Source organism: Coregonus lavaretus (genome assembly GCF_964263955.1).
Source record: "Coregonus lavaretus genome assembly, chromosome: 12".
NCBI classification, from domain to species: domain Eukaryota; kingdom Metazoa; phylum Chordata; class Actinopteri; order Salmoniformes; family Salmonidae; genus Coregonus; species Coregonus lavaretus.
In genome coordinates, this window is record NC_139999.1 from 21,011,487 (window position 1) to 21,034,466 (window position 22,980).

The window sequence follows — 22,980 nt, forward strand, 5'->3', positions numbered from 1 at the left end:
CTCAATTAGTATTTGCTAGCATTGCCTTTACATTGTTTAACTTGGGTCAAACGTTTTGGGTAGCCTTCCACAAGCTTCCCACAATAAGTTGGGTGAATTTTGGCCCATTCCTCCTGACAGACCTGGTGTAACTGAGTCAGGTTTGTAGGCCTCCTTGCTCGCACACGCATCTTCAGTTCTGCCCACACATTTTCTATAGGATAGAGGTCAGGGTGTTGTGATGGCCACTCCAATACCTTGACTTTGTTGTCCTTAAGCCATTTTGCCACAACTTTGGAAGTTTGTCCATTTGGAAGACCCATTTGTGACCAAGCTTTAACTTCCTGACTGATGTCTTGAGATGTTGCTTCAATATATCCACATAATTTCCTTCCTCATGATGCCATCTATTTTGTGAAGTGCACCAGGCCCTCCTGCAGCAAAGCACCCCCACAGCATGATGCTGCCACCCCCGTGCTTCACGGTTGGGATGGTGTTCTTCGGCTTGCAAGTTCCCCCCTTTTCCTCCAAACATAACAATGGTCATTATGGCCAAACAGTTCTATTTTGTTTCATCAGACCAGAGGACATTTCTCCAAAAAGTACGATCTTTGTCCCCATGTGCAGTTGCAAACAGTAGTCTGGCTTTTTTATGGCTGTTTTGGAGCAGTGGCTTCTTCCTTGCTGAGTGGCCTTTCAGGTTATGTCGATATAGGACTTGTTTTACTGTGGATATAGATACTTTTGTACCTGTTTCCTCCAGCATCTTCACAAGGTCCTTTGCTGTTGTTCTGGGATTGATTTGCACTTTTCGCACCAAAGTACGTTCATCTCTAGGAGACAGAACGCGTCTCCTTCCTGAGTGATATGACGGCTGCGTGGTCCCATGGTGTTTATACTTGCGTACTATTGTTTGTACAGATGAACGTGGTACCTTCATGCATTTGGAAATTGCTCCCAAGGATGAACCAGACTTGTGGAGGTCTACAATTTTCTTTCTGAGGTCTTGGCTGATTTCTTTTGATTTTCCCATGATGTCAAGCAAAGAGGTACTGAGTTTGAAGGTAGGCCTTGAAATAAATCCACAGGTACACCTCAAATTGACTCAAATGATGTCAATTAGCCTATGAGAAGTCATGACATCATTTTCCTGAATTTTCCAAGCTGTTTAAAGGCACAGTCAACTTAGTGTATGTAAAATGATCTAAATGTATACTCCCACGAAACTGATTGAGATCGAATGATTAGCATGTAAACACAGTTTGGACATTTCACTGGTAAAACGTGAAGAATTATCATTCACGATTGACAGCGATGATGCCATAGCCTATTTTGAAATTAGGTGTGCCTAACTTGATGTTTGAGGGTATAAAAAATATATATAATTTTCTTGAGACAATATGTGTGGGCCTAGGCAGATGTTGCAATTGGAAGATGCATTTTATGCATATTCTATAATGATATTCAATAGGCTACATCTGTCGGTACAAACTTTGAGGGGGGTGCGGCAAAATGTTTTTATTAATGTAGGCTACACTGCCCCACAAAATCATCCTGTTGTCCCGCATTTGGGTATTTTAAATGTGGTCACCCTAAACCCATCGGTTTCTGGACCAATCAGATGGCCCGGAATGTGTTCACCGAATAATGGTCGGGAGGTACTCGGATCCAGACTCTTGTGGAGAAGAAACTAACGTCTGTGGGTGTGGAGTAGTGTTTTGCCGGAGCAAGGAGGCTGGGTAGCCAGGCAATACGTCATTTTGTATCTCTGTATATCTTTCTCTCTCCCTTCATCTTTCCCTCTCAGGGGCCATTCAAAATGGGATTAAATGCACACGTTAGGTGGAAGTGGGCCCATTTATTTCAACAGGTTTTTCTCATCACTATCCCATGTCATTATGAAAACATTGAATGTATTGGACAGCAGTTCTCTTTCCCGCCACTTATCTTTTAATCAAATGTACTTCAGTCTGATTTTATCTTACATTATCTTTTAATTATTCTCATGTCATGATGGTATGTCTATAGCACATACAGTGTGTTGAATTCATGTGAAACATGTGACTGATGTATTGTATGTTCTGATTGAGGAGGTTGACTGCTAGTGTACCAGGCTCAGACGGTCTTGAAGAGTCCAGACATGACGTAGTCGGTGTGGTTTCCATCGATGAGGCCGTTGCTATGGATGAACCAGCAGGGGACGTTCTCTCCATTCTTCACATCCCAGCAGAAGTCCCTCTGCCAGCCCCTGTGGAAAAAAAGCAAGGAGGAGAGACAATGATGAGAGAAGAGTGTGTGTGTGTGTGTGTGTGTGTGAAGACATCTAACTTGTCACTGTAAGCTCCTGTCCCTTCACTAGCATGGTGGCATCTGGTTTCTCTGGCTCCTCCCCTGGGCGCATGTCTCTCACCTCAAACTGCACCCCATGGTAAAACTGACCTGTATGGGGACAATACAATACATTTTTATTGATCAGATATAGAGACATTTTTCCAAATATATTGCAGAGTAAAACTCCAGCCAGCTGGCCCTGCCAATGACAGGTTATCCTGTGGCGCCCCCTGGCGATACCTAGCAGGCTGTGGATGCTGCGGGAGAAGAGGTGGCTGTCCAGGGTATAGAAGCCCAGATATTCCTGGTGGTAGGGGTGCTGTTTCCACACCTTGTGTAGGATGACCACAAACCGGACCGAGTCCCTGAGGGTGACAGTCAAGCTGCGGTCTTTGGTCACCTGCAGGTCCAAACTGTAGGAGGGGAGAGAGAAATAGAGGTGGTTTAACCAGGAGGACAGGGAGATAGGATGAAACATCAGATTCCCTTTCAACCTTCTGTGGTAGTAGGGGTACCAAGGGAGGTTGCATTAAAGCCAGAAACTCTGGTCTCTCTATATACAGTATATAAAGTTACATGGAAGCCAGAATGGGAATAGGTGGGTCGTTCCACCAATTCGGTGCCTTTCCACCAATTCGGTGCCAAAGAAAACTTCAGATGTCACCTAATTTTTACATTCTGCCATAAAGAACACATGTTCAACTTCATAAAAAAAGACGTTTTCCCATGTCAAGATGTTAAATACAAAATCACTATAGTTTATGCCAAATAAAGTAACAGGGTTGACTGCAACAGGGTTGACGAATTCATCTTAAATCAGCCATAAATCAACTTGTGACGGGGAATTGAAGCTTGTTGCGTGCAACAGGGAGTGGCAATTGAATGCAAGCTTCACAATTGTTTTATTTTATTGTTAAAACATTTCTAGCCTGTCTATCTATGGGTAGCAGGGTTGACGTGTTATGCTTGACCCGCTCATTTTTCAACCACAAAACACCAGAAAATGGCCAGAAAGAGTAGAACCAGATCACCTGCCTTTACACTATGATTTGACTATTAGATGTTCAATATTTACTTTTAAAAAAATATTTAAAAAGGAATAGTTTCACCATATTAAAACGAGAGTTCAGTTCACATAACAGGGTTGACCTTAAAATGAGGGACAAATGTAAATGAATCACTAATCACATTAAATAAATAATCATCTTCAGAAATGACTTTTTTTCTTTTCTTTTTTTCTCTCTTAGGGGGTAGATCAGCTTTAATATTGCAGATAGATTGTAACTTCCATCAACGTAATTGTCTGTATCACTTCCAATTCCCCATATGTTTTTTTCCCCCTCGCATATACAGTGGGGAGAACAAGTATTTCATACACTGCCGATTTTGCAGGTTTTCCTACTTACAAAGCATGTAGAGGTCTGTCATTTTTATCATAGGTACACTTCAACTGTGAGAGACGGAATCTAAAACAAAAATCCAGAAATTCACATTGTATGATTTTTAAGTAATTAATTTGCATTTTATTGCATGACATAAGTCTTTGATCACCTACCAACCAGTAAGAATTCCGGCTCTCACAGACCTGTTAGTTTTTCTTTAAGAAGCCCTCCTGTTCTCCACTCATTGCCTGTATTAAGTGCACCTGTTTGAACTCGTTACCTGTATAAAAGACACCTATACATATATATATATATACATACATACATACATACATACATAAATATATACATACATATACATTTCCTTTTTTTAAACATATTTTCCTTTATTACTTTCCAACCCCACCACCCCTTCCCTAATTGGAGTAAACTAGTGAACAACAATGCTTAGGCCTCTACTTCCAGCTTATACATACTATATACATTTTATGGACACAGTCAATTTTACAATAATTATATTTTGTTTGTTTTTACTCCTGAACTTCCTCTACCCTCAACCTCTCTGATCATTTTCATGATGTCCATCCGGTTTGCTTCTATATGCCATATCTTTCTAACTGTGCTCTTTCACAAAAGCTCTCAACCTATAACCTATATACTTATTATGGACACAGTATGCTTACATTATTAGTTATCTTGTTAATATTAGTTGTTGTTAGTTGTTATTAGTCCCATCCTTCAAATCCATTCAACACCACCCATCTATCTCTTAACACCATCCATATTGGATTTCTATTTGCCATATATTGTGGTGTTTTACAAAAGTTCTGAACCTTTCTACTCTCATTGTTTCTACAGATTGTAAATTGAAAATAAACATTTTTGCTAAAAGTATTATTATATTATTGATCGATTGACTATGACTTTTCAGATCACCCAGTAATGCTATCTGCAGGGTTAGCTCCAGGTAAATATTGCAATTCTTTAGCCATTCCTGGAGCTTTAATATTTAATAATTTCTGTCCTCCGAATTCATATTCATTATATAAATAGGCCCGTTTAAATTTGTCTGGCTTGCCGTTTCAAATAAAATTGAATATTTTTTTCTGATATAATTTAAAAAACTGTTCGCTAGGCGTAGGCAAGACCATAAGCAAATAGGTAAACCGGGGTAATACTAAAGAGTTAATCAAGGTGATTTTTCCACAAATTGACAGGTATTTACCTTTCCATGGTAGCAAGATCTTATCTATTTTTGCTAACTTTCTATTAAAATGTATTGGAGTGAGATCATTTATTTCATTTGGGATATGTATTCCGAGTATATCCACATCACCATCAGACCATTTTATTGGTAAACTACATGATAATGTACATTTTTTATTTTTTAGTGATCCAATACGTAATATAGTACATTTATCATAATTTGGTTGTAATCCAGAGAGGTTAGAAAATGTATCTAGATCCTCTATGAGGCTGTGGAGGGATTCAAGTTGTGGATTTAAAAGAAAACATGAATCATCAGTGTACAATGAAACCTTTGTTTTTAAGCCCTGGATTTCTAATCCTTTGATATTATTGTTGGATCTGATTTTAATAGCTAACATCTCGATGGCCATAATAAATAGATATGCCAATAGTGGACAACCTTGTTTCACTCCTCTTGACAGTTAAAAACTTTCTGAGAAATAGCCATTATTTACTATTTTACACCTAGGGTTACTATACATGATTTTAACCCCTTTTATAAGAGATTCTCCAAAATTGAAATGCTCCAGGCATTTATATATAAACCCCAGTCGTACTTTATCAAATGCCTTTTCGAAGTCTGCTATGAATAGCAGGCCTGGTTTCCCAGATTTTTCATAGTGTTCTATTGTTTCCAGTACTTGCCTTATATTATCTCCAATGTATCTTCCATGTAAAAAACCTGTCTGATTAGAATGAATAATGTCCGACAATACGTTTTTAATTCTATGTGCTATACATACTGAAGTGTAAGGGGCCTCCAATTTTTTTAATGGACTGGATCTTTGTATTTTCCAAATGCATCCTGTTTCAGTAATAATGAAATCAGACCTTCTTCTTGAGTGTCTGATAATCTGGTGGTTAAAACATGCTAATAACGGTCCTCTGAGTATATCAAAAAAGGTTTGGTATACCTCGACTGGTATGCCATCCAACCCTGGAGTTTTCCCGGACTTAAAGTCTTTAATTGCATTCAGAAGTTCCTCCTCTGTAATTTCACCTTCACATTAGTCTTTCTGTATGGCTGTTAATTTTACATTATCAATAGAAAAAAATCTCTACAATTAGCTTCAGTTAGAGGAGATGGAAGCGACTGAAACGAAAACATATGCTTAAAGTACTTTGTTTCCTCCTTCAAAATATAATTTGGTGAATCATGGGTGACTCCGTCATTTGTAACCAGTTTCAGTAAATCTTTTTGGTAGCATTCCTATGCTGAAGATTAAAAAAGAATTTGGTACATTTTCCCCCATATTCCATCCAGTTTGCTTTATTTTTATAATATATTACACTTGATCTTTCTTGAATAAGTTTCTCCATTTCTTTATGTTTTTCCTCTAATTTATTCTGAGCCTCTATGTTACAGTTTTTATTGCTATCTATCTGTTCTGTTAGACCTTCTATTTCCTTTGTTAGTATGGACTCTTTTGACCTAAATTGCTTTTGTTTTCGAGATAAGTACTGAATTGCATGGCCTCTAAAGGCACATTTAAAGGTGTCCCATACAATAAGGGGATTTGCTGTACCTATGTTATGTCGGAAAAAAATCAGTAATGAATTCCTCTGTCCTAGTTAAAAACAAGTTATCAGCCAATAGGCTTTGATTCAATTTCCAATATCCTCGCCCACGTGGAAATTCAGTAAGAGTAATGTGTATGCCAATTATATGATGGTCCGACCACATTCTGTCCCCATCAACACTTTTTTAACTTTTGGTGCCAACGAGAATTACATAAGAAAGAAGTCAAGACGACTAGCTTGATTGAGTCTCCGCCATGTATATCTTACTAGATCAGGCTATTTAAGCCTCCATATATCACCCCGCTCCTCTGCACACTCCACTGGCTTCCAGTTGAGGCTCGCATCTACTACAAGACCATGGTGCTTGCCTACGGAGCTGTGAGGGGAACGGCACCTCCTTACCTTCAGGCTCTGATCAGACCCTACACCCAAACGAGGGCACTACGTTCATCCACCTCTGGCCTGCTAGCCCCCCTACCTCTACGGAAGCACAGTTCCCGCTCAGCCCAGTCAAAGCTATTCGCTGCTTTGGCACCCCAATGGTGGAACAAGCTCCCCCACGATGCCAGGACAGCGGAGTCACTGACCACCTTCCGGAGACACTTGAAACCCTACCTCTTTAAGGAATACCTGGAATAGTATAAAAGTAATACTTCTTCTCCAATGGGAGAAGTATATTTCGCCCCCCCATTCCTTTTTCCACGCAACTTCATCTAGAATTGTTGAATGAGTTTCCTGTAAACAATAGATATTATATACCTTCTCTTTGAGCCATGTAAATATTGTTCTTCATTTGTTATTATCTGCTAAGCCATTACAATTATAACTGGCTATACTTATTTCACCATATACCATAATGAGATACAAGTTTCAAAACTATTTATCATTATACTGTATATGTTTGTAAATTTACCCATAGAAAATACCATAGTGATTGAATGTCCATATAGCTGTACCATGATATTTGCATTGCTACTAAGTAACCCTCCAATTGTTCTCCACTAATTCCCCCGCTAAAGCCCCTCCCCATCCCAAATTGGGCCGTCATCCCAGTGATCGGCATACCACCCCCGTCCCTCCAGATCCCTAGGGCCCCAAGAGGCCAGGACCCATCCATCGAAAACAGCACACAGTGCCACCCACAAAACAGAAGCAGGTCTGCCGCCAAAAGCATTTTCAATGCTCTCACCTCAATATATATATATATATAGCTATTTAAAAATATATATCTATTCAAATATCTTGCATATCTTATTTTCCAGCATTATCAATTAATATGCGCAATAATGTCGGCAGTTCATGCATAGGATTTTAACCTATAACCCGGATTGCCATTGTATTACATTACATTTTTGACAAGTAATTATTATTTTAGCAAACAATTAGTGGTTCATCCTATATTCTCCCTAACATCCTTACCCCCCTTGCAACAGATGTGGGATAAACACACACGCACATACTCTAACACACTCAACCCCTTTCCTCCACAATCAACCATAAAATCAGATGCTCAACGGTTGTTACATCCCAGAGCCCAACTCAAGAAAGGACCTGATTTATGAATGCATATACGAATGCATATACAGTTACAGCTGTTTGAGAAAGCATGCAAGATTGAGCAAAAATTGACAACAATGTGAGATTTGATTAATCTATTTAATCTATGTCAAGTCCTAGGTGATGGAGATCAGATCCACCCTCTTCACCTGAGACACAAACACTCTGGTCCCCCGTTGTAACCATTTTTCCCAAGCATCTCCGTGCAGTCAGACCTTTGATTATTTTGTGCCACCTGGGCCACAATGATAAGCCCCCCTCTCTGATTGTCCGAGTGTGACCCCCTCCCCATGGGTTACTGCAGCCAGTGTTGCCAGCACTGCCACTACCTGGGTGGGGGTACCCCACCGGAATCCCCACCGGCTAGGTACAAGGTCGTCAAGGTTCTCATTAGCAGCTTTGAGAATTTCCTTGTATATTATGCTCTCCCATCAGGGGGCTCTGGCTTTGTAGGACTAACCTTGCCAGGCAGGCTCAGAATCTTGAGGGGGCGGTGCTGCTCAAGTAGGTCTCTGACCGCATTTATTTTTCTGTTTTGGCTGCATATAGTCAACTCACAGCAGGTCCATAAAACAGATGGGGACTTCACTTTGGTGTATGGGTCGCTCAGGTGGGTGTCTAGGATATAGGGTTGGGGATTGTTCCATCATGATAGGACAATAAATAAATAAATATTAGATGTATACTATATTTTAAAACGTATATCCCTCATCTGCACAAAATTGAAAGCTCTCTCTCACAACCCCTGCTCACAGGCACAAGTTGGTTCTGGGATATGCAACCATTTCCTTTCTCAATCACTTAAAGCCACACTTATTCAAACACAAAAATGCACACCACACCTTCCATCACAATTCATCCACATATACCCACATACTGTGCCTTCTATGTCTTCTGTTTGCTATGTTTTTATTTCCACTATGTTGATTGAGTACTTGTGTTCTAATTTAGTTGTATTTGAAGATGTATTCTTTTGCTTGTTATCTTTTCTTTTAATACCGTCTTTTCCCTTTATAAAATACTATACCTACTATAAATGTGCATTATTATTACAATCCCTACCATGGCTAGTATTGGGTGTTCCATTATCCGACTCCTCTATTAGAACTTTCAGAATAGCCATGGAGTGGTCTTTGTGTCACGGAACATTTGGTTGTCAATATACAGTTTATCGACAACAAGAGCAACACGCTTCCCTTTTGATCTATTTTCCTTGAAGACTGGGTACAGAACTATTTTTTTTTTTTTTTTGGGTAGATCAGCTTAATATTGCAGATAGATTGTAACTTCCATCAATGTTATTGTCTGCATCACTTCCAATCCCCCATGTTTTTTTATATACACTGCTCAAAAAAATTAAGGGAACACTTAAACAACACAATGTAACTCCAAGTCAATCACACTTCTGTGAAATCAAACTGTCCACTTAGGAAGCAACACTGATTGATAATACATTTCACATGCTATTGTGCAAATGGAATAGACAACAGGTGGAAATTATAGGCAATTAGCAAGACACCCCCAATAAAGGACTGGTTTTGCAGGTGGTAACCACAGACCACTTCTCAGTTCCTATGCTTCCTGGCCAATGTTTTGGTCACTTTTGAATGCTGGCGGTGCTTTCACTCTAGTGGTAGCATGAGACGGAGTCTACAACCCACACAAGTGGCTCAGGTAGTGCAGCTCATCCAGGATGGCACATCAATGCAAGCTGTGGCAAGAAAGTTTGCTGTGTTTGTCAGCGTAGTGTCCAGAGCATGGAGGCGCTACCAGTAGACAGGCCAGTACATCAGGAGACGTGGAGGAGGCCGTAGGAGGGCAACAACCCAGCAGCAGGACTGCTACCTCCGCCTTTGTGCAAGGAGGAGCAGGAGGAGCACTGCCAGAGCCCTGCAAAATGACCTCCAGCAGGCCACAAATGTGCATGTGTCTGCTCAAACGGTCAGAAACAGACTCCATGAGGGTGGTATGAGGGCCTGACGTCCACAGGTGGGGGTTGTGCTTACAGCCCAACACCGTGCAGGACGTTTGGCATTTGCCAGAGAACACCAAGATTGGCAAATTCGCCACTGGTGCCCTGTGCTCTTCACAGATGAAAGCAGGTTCACACTGAGCACGTGACAGACGTGACAGAGTCTGGAGACGCCGTGGAGAACGTTCTGCTGCCTGCAACATCCTCCAGCATGACCGGTTTGGCGGTGGGTCAGTCATGGTGTGGGGTGGCATTTCTTTGGGGGGACGCACAGCCCTCCATGTGCTCGCCAGAGGTAGCCTGACTGCCATTAGGTACCGAGATGATCCTCAGACCCCTTGTGAGACCATATGCTGGTGCGGTTGGCCCTGGGTTCCTCCTAATGCAAGACAATGCTAGACCTCAAGTGGCTGGAGTGTGTCAGCAGTTCCTGCAAGAGGAAGGCATTGATGCTATGGACTGGCCTGCCCGTTCCCCAGACCTGAATCCAATTGAGCACATCTGGGACATCATGTCTCGCTCCATCCACCAACGCCACGTTGCACCACAGACTGTCCAGGAGTTGGCGGATGCTTTAGTCCAGGTCTGGGAGGATATCCCTCAGGAAACCATCCGCCACCTCATCAGGAGCATGCCCAGGCATTGTAGGGAGGTCATACAGGCACGTGGAGGCCACACACACTACTGCGCCTCATTTTGACTTGTTTTAAGGACATTACATCAAAGTTGGATCAGCCTGTAGTGTGGTTTTCCACTTTAATTTTGAGGGTGACTCCAAATCCAGACCTCCATGGGTTGATACATTTGATTTCCATTGATAATTTTTGTGTGATTTTGTTGTCAGCACATTCAACTTTGTAAAGAAAAAAGTATTTAATGAGATTATTTCATTCATTCAGATCTAGGATGTGTTATTTTAGTGTTCCCTTTATTTTTTTGAGCAGTGTATATACTCCCCTTTATTACTTTTCAACCCCGCCATCCTTTCCCTACTTGGGATAAATTAGTGAACAACAATGCTTAGGCCACTACTTCCAGCGTATACTTACTATCTACATTTTATGGACACAGTCAATTTTACAATAATTCTATTTTATTTGTTTTTGCTCCTGAACTTCTTCTACTCTCAACCTCTCCGATCATTTTCATGATGTCCATCCGGTTTGCTTCTATATGCCATATCTTTCTAACTGTGCTCTTTCCCAAAAGCTCCCAACATACAACCTATATACTTATTATGGACACAGCATGCTTACATTATTAGTTATCTTGTTGTTAATATTTGTTGTTAGTTGTTATTAGACCCATCCTTCAACTCCATTCAATACCTCCCATCTATCTCTTAACACCATCCATATAGGATTTCTATTTGCCATATATATTTCAACTGTACTGTGATGTTTTACAAAAGTTCTGAACCTTTCTATCTCATTGCTTCTACAGATTGTGAATTAAAAATAAACATTTTTGCTAAAAGTATTATTATATTATTGATCGATTGACTATGACTTTTCAGATCACCCAGTAATGTAATCTGCAAGGTTAGCTCCAGGTAAATATTGCAATCCTCAAGCCACAAATGGACAGAACCAAAACAAATTATCTAATGTTTCTGTCTCTTCACAGAAGAGTACAGAACTTTGCGCCGTTCTGCAATCTCCCTCGGGAACTGATCATGCATGCCTATTTTCATGCCAGCAAGTATTTTACCTAGGCTTTTAACCATTACTTTATCCTTAAAAAACGCAAATTTGGCAACGATTGGATGCTCATATCTCTGTCCTCTTTGTCCGAAATGGTGTACACGTTCGAGTTGGATTTTGTCGACAGCCTCAAGTGGAATTTGAAGCACTGTAAGAAAGAAGTCCTTCACAATTTTTTTCTGTAATCTCTCCCTCTTTTTCCTGGATACCCGTAAGTACTAGATTTTCTCTCATCGATCTAGTTTGTATGTCTAGTAAGGCTTCTCTCAGAAAGTTGTTCTCCTTTTTAAGTTCCTTAACGTCCGTTTCCATCCTAGTGACTGTCCCTTTTAGTTTTTTTGTATCGCTCTCCATTATCGCAGCTTTTCCGTCACTCATTTCAAGACTCGCCTTCAACTCTTTTACATCATTACTGACCAACTCTAGTATGCCCAGTTTGTCATTTATCGACTTCAACAAGTCGCTTTCCACACTTACCAGTCCCAGTGGTGAAAAGCATAAATAATCTGCATCAGTCGAGGAGTCGCGTTTTCTCTTGGAGATTGATTCTCCTTGTTTATCTTCCGTCATGTTTGGGTGTTGCGTGTTGTTGTAATATTTGTCGATACATTTCTCTAGCCTTATAATTAGTTTTGTGTTATTATCCAGATTGAATGTTATTACCCTCGAATATATGAAATGTTAATATTTAGTATAACTTACTGATATTAAATATTATGTTTTTATCTTGAGGTGATTTTTACCGCTGTGTATTCAATACGCCATCTTGTACAGTGATGGGAAAAAGTATTTGATCCCCTGCTAATTTTGTACGTTTGCCCACTGACAAAGACATGATCAGTCTATAATTTTAATGGTAGGTTTATTTGAACAGTGGGAGACAGAATAACAACAACAAAATCCAGAAAAACGCATGTCAAAAATGTTATAAATTGATTTGCATTTTAATGAGGGAAATAAGTATTTGACCCCTCTGCAAAACATGACTTAGTACTTGGTGGAAAAACCCTTGTTGGCAATCACAGAGGTCAAACGTTTCTTGTAGTTGGCCACCAGGTTTGCACACATCTCAGGAGGGATTTTGTCCCACTCCTCTTTGCAGAAATTCTCCAAGTCATTATGGTTTCGAGGCTGACGTTTGGCAACTCTAACCTTCAGCTCCCTCCACAGATTTTCTATGGGATTAAGGTCTGGAGACTGGCTAGGACACTCCAGGACCTTAATGTGCTTCTTCTTGAGCCACTCCTTTGTTGCCTTGGCCATGTGTTTTGGGTCATTGTCATGCTGGAATACCCATCCACAACCCATTTTCAATGCCCTGGCTGAGGGAAGGAGGTTCTCACCCAAGATTTGACGGTACATGGCCCCGTCCATCGTCCCTTTGATGCGGTGAAGTTGTCCTGTCCCCTTAGCAGAAAAACACCCCCAAAGCATAATGTTTCCACCTCCATGATTGACGGTGGAGATGGTGTTCTTGGGGTCATAGGCAGCATTCCTCCTCCTCCAAACACGGCGAGTTGAGTTGATGCCAAAGAGCTCGATTTTGTTCTCATCTGACCACAACACTTTCACCCAGTTCTCCTCTGAATCATTCAGATGTTCATTGGCAAACTTTAGACGGGCCTGTATATGTGCTTTCTTGAGCAGGGGTACCTTGCGGGCGCTGCATGATTTCAGTCTTTCACGGCGTAGTGTGTTACCAATTGTTTTCTTGGTGACTATGGTCCCACCTGCATTGAGATCATTGACAAGATCCTCCCGTGTAGTTCTGGGCTGATTCCTCACCGTTCTCATGATCATTGCAACTCCACGAGGTGAGATCTTGCATGGAGCCCCAGGCCGAGGGAGATTGAAGGTTATTTTGTGTTTCTTCAATTTGCGAATAATCGCACCAACTGTTGTCACCTTCTCATCAAGCTGCTTGGCGATGGTCTTGTAGCCCATTCCAGCCTTGTGTAGGTCTACAATCTTGTCCCTGACATCCTTGGAGAGCTCTTTGGTCTTGGCCATGGTGGAGAGTTTGGAATCTGATTGATTGATTGCTTCTGTGGACAGGTGTCTTTTATACAGGTAACAAGCTGAGATTAAAAGAGTGTGCTCCTAATCTCAGCTCGTTACCTCTATAAAAGACACCTGGGAGTCAGAAATCTTTCTGATTGAGAGGGGGTCAAATACTTATTTCCCTCATTAAAATGCAAATCAATTTATAACATTTTTGACATGCGTTTTTCTGGATTGTTTTGTTGTTATTCTGTCTCTCACTGTTCAAATAAACCTACCATTAAAATTATAGACTGATCATTTCTTTGTCAGTGGGCAAACGTACAAAATCAGCAGGGGATCAAATACTTTTTTTCCCTCACTGTATACCTGCCCTGACTTTGTCAAAGCAACAACATAACTAGGGCTTTACAATGATGGTGAAAACCTGGAGAAATGTTGGGGTTACGTGGGTTAAAATCTTCCCTAGAAGTAGTGGGGGCACGGAGGGACATGTCATAATGCAGAATTTCACCACTTTAGCAAGTCTTTATTCATATTAAAAACAGCTTTATTGAATTCTCCATGTGGTCTATATTAAAGGCCACTTCATTTAATATAACAGGCTTTTAAAATTAAATATTGGTGCACAATGTCTACTTAAAATATCAAAGGGACGCAAAAGGCACTCTTCGTGGAACGACCCAGGTAAGAGGGACTTACTTGGCTCCCTTGAGAGAGGCCGTGTCAGACCAGAGGAGTTTGGCCTGCTTGCCATCCTGGGACACAGTGATGTCATGAGTGGTCACCTCCAGTCTCAACCCCAGCCCCTGGTGAACAATGCCAAAGGGGTCACCTTCTTATCCCCAATGGTCTAACCGTTGACCAAAATACCTGCAAGGCAGAATGAGGCAAGCTGTTAGTGTTATGTTTGAATGGTTCATAGTGTAGTTTTGATATTTGTTATCTATTTTATGAAACAAGTGTCATGGTTTGGTTTCATGCCTTATAACATTCAAAGACGCATTACTGTCAAAGGTTGGTTAATTTCAAATAATGCATCATTTCTACAGCTATAACTGTGTACTTGAATAAAGTGTAATTTCTGTAGTCATTGAGTGGTTCATATTTACCTGCCAGCTGGTCTCTCACTAGGTTGAAGATGGTACCAGGCCTGTCGTCTATGTTAAAGTACAGTGCATCCTCCCGCTCTGGCAACTCAATCATGAAATGAGGGTCTCCATCCACTGCAGGGTTAAAAACAGATTGTTCCAGTTATAACATTTGATTTGGTTGAGGCTAAGCCCATTCAGACTTTGGATCACTCTCTGTAGTCCTAATGTGGCATGACAGCATTGTGGACATCGCAAATACTAAATATGGTTCAGTTGGTCTTTAAGACACTGTTGGTTTTTTCCTTTATTTTGGCAGTTAACTATATATCCATTTGTTTTAAATTGTATGTTGACTTTTTGTTTTTTTGTTTTTGTTTTTTGTGTGCTAAAAGAAGCACAGATTGTAGCCTGTGAAAGCAACCCATTTTTGAGACAGTCCCAGACAATCCCGAAGTAACCCATGTCTGACACGAGGGTCACTCTGAATGAAGGGGGACTCACAAAAGTATGTGGGTGTGCTCTGCATGTGGGGTACAGAAGGACCTGAAAATCACACCAAAGATGTCAGATGGCAAATAAAGTTCACGTTCAAAGTGGTCAAATGTATTTAACAGATTTCCTCTGAACATAACATGGTGTATATTACCATCCAATACTGTCAGTTTCTAACCACAAATAATTTGGTGTCAGCTTTCCATGTCATAAATTCAGGTGATCCAGTATAATGACATATAAAGCCATTCAGATGAAGGATCCAGTCCTGTCCATTCATGGCAGGTTCTTACCCAATCTCTGGGCTTTCTGCCTTTCATCTGTCAAACAGCAGCAGGAGAAAGCAGTCAGACACACACCTTTGACAATCCATAAAATGATTTTTATAACCACTGAGATAAACATGTCAGATAAGACATGCCAGATGTACTGGTTGTCTCCCCCTCTCCCCTGCCATACCACTGGGTTTCATACCCTCGGTCAGCTTGTCGGCGATGAGGAGGTCCTCTTCCCCCTTGTCAATCTCAGGCTTGGTGACCACCATGGAGGTAAGAGGGGTGACGAAGCTGTACTGCAGGGACATCTCCAACGCCTGGTCAGTGGCATTCCCCTTCTCCTCCGCGGTGCCAGTCTCTCTTACAGAAAACCATAGGATGAATGGTGTTATTGCATTAGGTTTGGGTTAGAGGTTAGGTTTGGTTTAACTTGGGTTAGGTTTGGTTTAACTTACACCGCGGGGCAGAAAATAATGGAATATTTACAAATGTAGTTACTTTAATATAACCAGCTCCATTCATTAGATCCCAACTCTAAGATCTCAACCACCAGTGTGTGTTAGGCATTTTGATTATTCTAAGCCACCATTTTATTCTGGAGTGTTCACCAGACATCAGTAATAGCAGTTAACTGATCACACTGACCTCTTGCTCAACAGTTGTTGGATGGTGAGGTAGGCCGAAAGACGCGCAGTGAAATCCCCAAAGATGTACTCCTGCTCAGGGTACAGTATGTCCCACTCCTGGGCACTAGCCTGGCCTTTGACAATAAAGTCCTCCTCAAACTAAAAAGAGAGTGAGGGAGTGAGAAAGAGAGTTGGGTTAAGCATTGTGCAATACTGAACATAATGAGTGCACAATGCCCTTCAGGTGCAAAGACAGTCTTTCTAAGATCAGTATCAGGGTTGTGCCTGTCTGTTCCTCACCCGCTGCGCAAACACCTCCACCAGGAAGTTATCCAAGCTATTATCAGTGAGCCGGCCAGCTACCACAATCTCTGAGCCGTTGAACAGCTGCTTGTAGTGGCTGGTGGTCAGAGAGTTTAATTTTTTAAAACATTTTTAGTCATTTAGCAGACGCTCTTATCCAGAGCGACTTACAGTTAGTGAGTACATACATATTTGTATTTATTTTTCATACTGGCCCCCCGCGGGAATCGAACCCACAACCCTGGCGTTGCAAACACCATGCTCTACCAACATCCCTGCCGGCCATTCCCTCCCCTACCCTGGACGACGCTGGGCCAATTGTGCGCCGCCCCGTGGGTCTCCCGGTCACGGCCGGCTACGACAGAGCCTGGATTCGAACCAGGATCTCTAGTGGCACAGCTAGCACTGCGATGCAGTGCCTTAGACCACTGTGCCACTCGGGAGATTAGAGTTCACCAAGTTGTCAGGGTAACGCAGGTCCACCTCGGAGAGGAGGGGGCTGGCCACTTCCTCATAGAAACCCTGGGACATAAAGACACACATTACCTAATAATTTATCTTATGTTATTTTCTACAGTGCATTATCACTAATGCCAATATGCAGGATCAATGTACGACCTACCAAGGACCTACATAGTTTAACCCATCCTGTGACGCTCCCTATCAATGATATGGTAAAACCAGAAAAACACTGAAAAGTGACTATTGTGAGATTTGGGACACAGCCCTGGTCCACACCTAAAGCTGGATAGTGGCGTCAGAGCCCTCGTAGATCCTCCGGGCCAGTCCCTGGTTCTGTCTAGACATCACATCCAGAAAGGAGTAGTCCACGTCATTCCCAAAGCCCAGACAGAACAGAGACACGTTCCCACCCATAGCTTGACGGACATTCTCCTGAATCTGTGGCGTAGAAGACACTCCTGTACACAACCACACATGGCTGGACCAGTAAACACATGTACCATGACCTTACTGGCTTGATCTAATATAAAGCAATACATCAGCTGGCTACTTCAATGTTAAAATGGCAGCCCAACCAAATAAGTGAGATCAAAAGGAAGGAAACCTGAATGCACCTGAGTTGGGCATTCCATCTGTCAGTAAGATAATCATAGACACACGCTTCTTGTCTTGTACGTCTTTCATCATTATGTCCACAGCGTTCATCAGAGCACCATTTATATCTGTCACTAAAAGGAGAACAGGACACAAAATAAATCCAGGTGTTTACAAAAATAAATATTAGATAGATATAATTTCGTAAGTTCCCTCATAAATGCACCTCACTCAGCTTTAGCATGCTGCTTGCCCAAGTGTTGTACTGCCATAGTTTCACTACTATACTCCTAGCGACACAAACCTCATTAATGATTTCTCCTTTATGTGTCACCACATTCCCATTAAACACATATGACTCACTTCCGCTGTGATGTACTTGTTCGACAAATACTTTGGCTTCAGCCACATTTTCCGTGGTGGCCTTGGTCAAATATCCCTTCCATGTTGAGATTCGGTGGTCAGATGTGACAATTTCAAAGTAGTCGTTCTCATGCAGGTCATTCAGGATAGTCAGCATAGCTTCCCTTGTCTATGAGAGATCAAAGGCTCTCAGGTCAATCTGAACATCTCTCTCTCACACACACACACACTATTTCTCTCCTCTCTTACCTGCTGCATTTTGTTTCCATACATTGACCCACTCCTGTCAATGACGAACACTACATTCTTTGGAACTCGGGGTAAGTTCGGAGGAACAAAGAAGTGCACAAAGTACATATTCACTATCTGAAAAAGACATGCTGAACATCATTAAGACTTGAACACCATGAATTGATGGAATTGACCCCAATACTGATCCTGTATCATATTCAACACAGCTAACCTGGATGTCACCAAGGGTCTCAGCTCGGTTCACGTCATATTTGATAAAGAAATTCCCATCAATCAGGGTGCCGTCACAACCCGGGCACTTTCTCTGCTGGTCCAGTGTTGGGCAGAATGAGATGTGTGCCTGAGTGAGGGAGGAAAACACAATTTAATACAATGGAAACACAAAACAACACACTTCAACACAGCAAAATTGTATTAATCTATTTGGGATGATAGGCCCCATATGCATTTGTTTCATAGAACAAAACAGAATTATACCTTTCTGTCAGTGACTGTTTTCTCCACCAGAGGGAGAAGCTCATTGGAGATGAAGGTTCCATAGCCGTCCAGGAAGGCAATTCCCTGGGGTTCATAGATATCTGCCACAATCTGTCACAGAGACATGGACCGGATCGATGAGACACAGGACTGAGGAGTCAAGATGATGAGAAAAGTGCTGTTTTGGGGTATAGGGTGTAAACATCTACAGACCTCAAAGTGCTGGACTAGCTGCTTGGGTTTGACCCGGGTCATGATCTCGTACTGGCCCAGTTTACGCTGAAGCAACTCCTCGTAGGTCAGAATGAAGGTGACGTTACTATTGGCCGCAATGTTCACAGACACTGAAAACTTCTCCATCTTCGTCCCTGATGCCCTAGAGTACACAGACAAACACAGGTACAGTTGGAGAACAATCACATTTTAAACAAAACACAGGCTGCTATAAAAGAGTATAGAAGTGCTTGGTGTAACGGAAACATAATGTTTGTTCCCTCCTCATTGCCCTGGTCCACTCACTTGACCAGTCCTGCAATCTGCCCTGTGGAAACAGCTTTCTCATACTGCTTCTTGGCTTTCTCCTTCTCCTTCACATTTTAGTAATTTAGCAGATGCTCTTATCCAGAGCTACTTACAGTAGTGAGGTACACCAACAACCCTGGCGTTGCAAACACCATGCTCTACCAACTGAGCTACATGGGACTTCACCTCACCCGTGTACATCTGACCCTCTATCTCCCTGAGATACAAAAACACAGTCATTCAAACAAACAAACACACATATGCATTCACACACACACACAGACACCCACACACACACTTCTACACATGCCATGACTGCTGACTGACATGCTGAAGTTGGTGATGAAGGCAGTCTTGGGCAGATCCACCTCGAAGAACACTTCCTGAGAGGAGTTGGCCTTGTTCAGAGCACTAGAGGTTATGACCGTGTGAGCGAAACGAGACGCCACCTTACAGTCCACCTTTACACTGTACACCTCCACCTGAGAGAGCGAGAGAGAGAGGAAAAGAGAGAGGAAGAGAGAGAGAAAGAGAGAGAGGATAGAGATATATAGGAAAAAAGAGAGAGAAACAGCAACAGAAACAGAAGTGTTTTGAAATGTGTTTGTGTGAGTAATGACTATCTAATGTGCCTGTAAAAAGCTCACATTTTCTGAAAACGTATTTTCCAGTTACAGCTGAATAGTGTGGAGTAAGCTGCATTGACTACAGGATTACTTCCAAAACAAATTATTACAGCTGTACTCTTGTGAAAGAGTACAGATGGTTCAGTGATTCCATTTAAAAGACTATAAGTCAATCTGGGTGAGTCCATAAAGGCATGGATTCCTAGTGATGAAGATGGTGATAGATTATCATTATCCTCACAAAGACAATGTAAATATTGTGTATTTCCTTACCTCCACATTATCTGTACTTCTTTTCTATAAAAAATAAAAAGATTCAGACACAGTATTATTAATGTCCTTTTTTACAGTGTACACAGGGACAGGTCTCACGTCGGGAACAGTAACTTCATTGATTGGTCTGAAATCCTGGACCATTCTCCACTTCCCAGTATCTCCCTTTTTCACAGGAAGAATAGGCGTGTTCCAATTTGAATTGGTCAAGTAGATTACTTTTCCACTGTGCAAACCCTTCAGAGTTGGTTCAATTCCCCTAGTCTTCTCCTCACTCAATGGGTATTGAGACCTCCAAACAGGAACCTTCAACCTGCTATCTGTCCGTACCAGAATCTGCACAGGTGGCACATTGACCAAAACCACATCTTCTGGACTGGTTGGCCATAGGTGACTAGGAATTTGTGAGAGTAAGTTGTCAGTGTCAGGGTGGTCTGTCATTTCCCTACCATGGAACCTGGCTCTTCTCACCACCTCAGGTATTGATGTGTCGTCAACGTTTAGCTTCACTCTCCACACCTGTTCTTTATTCATCAGTGAGGTCTGTACCTGGGGTATGCTGGTGTTCTTCCAGTGTAGATTTTCTGCCATTCATACTGCTGGACCCAGAGAACGGGCTTCATATCCGAAACCAACCATCAACGTCACATGGGGAACTGAGTCGCTTGTCATGGTGAACCAGTTTTCCGTAAGATCTACTTCTCCATCCATTACCATACAACTGGTTGCCACTCCTTCCTTGAGTACATACATGTAGTTGCTAGTCACTGCTGGACGTCTATCCATCATCTCCGTCTCCCATCCTTCCTCATAGATCTCATCTAGCTCTCTGGTGTAGTTCATGGTAACATGGGGTGGGTCCTCGGGCGGGTAGTACGCATTCAGTGTCTGTAGCCAAGCCTTCCACTGCTGGAAAACCCTACACACCCTTGGTGTGTCGGGATCCGTGTCTGCCAGCTTCAGCCAGTAAACATATGTCTCTTCTTCCTCCCTGTCCTGAGCCTCTTCCATGTACAACATTCTGACAGGCTCTGAGTATTTCTTCATGATTATAGGCATCAGTTCATTATGAGGCATGGTGGTGACGTGCATTCCTGCTTGGCTGCAGTAAATAGTACAATTCAATTTGGCCAAAAGGTCTCTCCCCATCAATCCCACAGAGCACTCTGGGTTGTACAAGAACTGATGGGTAACTTTGTGATCATCCCAAAACACCTCCAGAGGTACAGTATACGGCTTTCTCATAATCGTCCCTGAGACCCCCGAGAAAGCCTGTGTTCTATCCGTAAGCTTGTATGTTGCTTGCACAGATGACCATGTGCATCCTGTGTCAATCAACATACTCTGTTCTCTTCCCCCAATCAGATACTTTACTACTGGTTCTACATCAGGTGGAAAAATGTAAGTTGTAGCATCGGTGTTAGTCGGGGCCTCTGGGCATCTTCATTGATAGTTTGGTCCTTCTTCATGCCCTAGCCAGGCCATGTTCGGAACCAAATTTGTGTTTGGGACATCCTGTCCTTGGGCTCCCCCGTGTGGACCAGTCTGTTGTTGCTGTGGGTTGCCTCTTCCCCCGTTCCATGTTCCACTTCCTCTTGTGTTCCACTGGCCCCTCCCTCTAGGGGGTCCAGCGTACCCTCTCCCTCGCGGTGGCGGGCCTGCTGGCAGTTCCTAGCCATGTGACCTAACAATCCGCAATTGAAACACCCCTGGAAGGGCGGGAAGTATGGGTGTGGCGTGGACTGCTGTTGGTATTGTCCACCTTGTACAAATCCACCATATGCCTGTCGCTGGGGCGCCATCATTCCTGCCATTGCCTGCACCACTGTAGTCACTGCTCCAGTGGCATCTGTATTTTGATTTGGTTGGGCTTGCTGGGGCGTGCTGGTCATTGGCATCTGTTTTCCTGGTTTGTCTTCCTGTAGTTGTTTCTTCAGGACCTTTTTCTGCAGCTGCTTTATCTCATCTTCTTCTTTCCTTTTACCCTCTCTCCAGCATTCCATGTGGTGCTGCGCAATCTCTGTGAATTCCATCACATTTTTTGCTGTTATTCCCACCACTTTTTCGCACTCCGTACGCACCTGGTCGGGCAAGCCTTTCATACATTGTTCCAGGAACAGATGTTTCATCTCGTTTTTATCTGGCTCTGTGTTCCATGCCTGTCTCCACAAACCTCTAGCTTGTTTCATGTATACAGGCACACTCTCATCATCACCCAAGCTCAGTGTCTTCATCAGCTGAGGTCTTGGTTGGGTGGGATACTTCTGATGTATAGCTCCCCATAGGTCATTCCTTACTGGATCAAATGATGTACTGGCCGAGATCCTCCCATGCATAACTGCCGTTCTCATGAGCTCTCTCGTCTCCTGGTCTCCCATACATCTGTTCATTATAGCTGTCATATCTCCTATGAAGGTCCCTATGGGCCCAGGGCTTGTAAACCGTCGTACCCCGGCTGTCTCCCTTAGTGGCATCATTTTCACCCGAGGAAATGTTACTCCTGGTTCGATATGCAGGGGCATCCAATTCTCTGTCCTCATCCCACATTTCCCCATCAAACATTCCATACAGGAACTTGGTCTCTCTTTCCCTTCCTTGATTGTCTCCACCGTTCGCTCTCCCCTCTTCTACTTCACTTGCATTTGAGCAGTTTCCTCACAAATCTATATATTTACCTCTCGTTTTTGGTTCCCTTTTCCCACTCTTCTCTTTTACTTCGTCCAGTTCCTTTATAGCCTTCTGCATTACCAGCAGCTGTTCTTCCCCATCCTTCAGTTTATCTTCCAGTTCCCCTATTGCCCTTTTGTTTTCTAACTTCCTCTTCTTGCCTGCGGTCCTGGGTGGCTGAACTGGTCTCAGTCCACGAACCACTTCTAATGTTTCCATTTTCACTTCCATCCGCAAGACACATACTCTCAAGCTTGCTT

The 22,980-nt window shown here is 42.4% G+C and overlaps 1 pseudogene across 1 annotated transcript; it reads right to left on the reverse strand.

Annotated features, from left to right (window-relative positions):
- Positions 1-2,094: 2,094 nt before the first annotated feature.
- Positions 2,095-21,145, reverse strand: LOC311138363 (inter-alpha-trypsin inhibitor heavy chain H3-like; annotated as a pseudogene). Its single transcript has 22 exons — positions 20,768-21,145; positions 20,054-20,077; positions 19,482-19,636; positions 19,329-19,371; positions 19,152-19,213; positions 18,846-19,008; positions 18,633-18,743; positions 18,367-18,495; positions 18,153-18,269; positions 17,904-18,072; positions 17,561-17,674; positions 17,223-17,404; positions 16,941-17,006; positions 16,482-16,601; positions 16,197-16,340; positions 15,755-15,911; positions 15,574-15,600; positions 14,807-14,920; positions 14,397-14,567; positions 2,551-2,723; positions 2,313-2,418; positions 2,095-2,227 (listed from the first exon to the last, which is right to left on the reverse strand). The product of its transcript is annotated as an inter-alpha-trypsin inhibitor heavy chain H3-like (transcript).
- Positions 21,146-22,980: the final 1,835 nt, after the last annotated feature.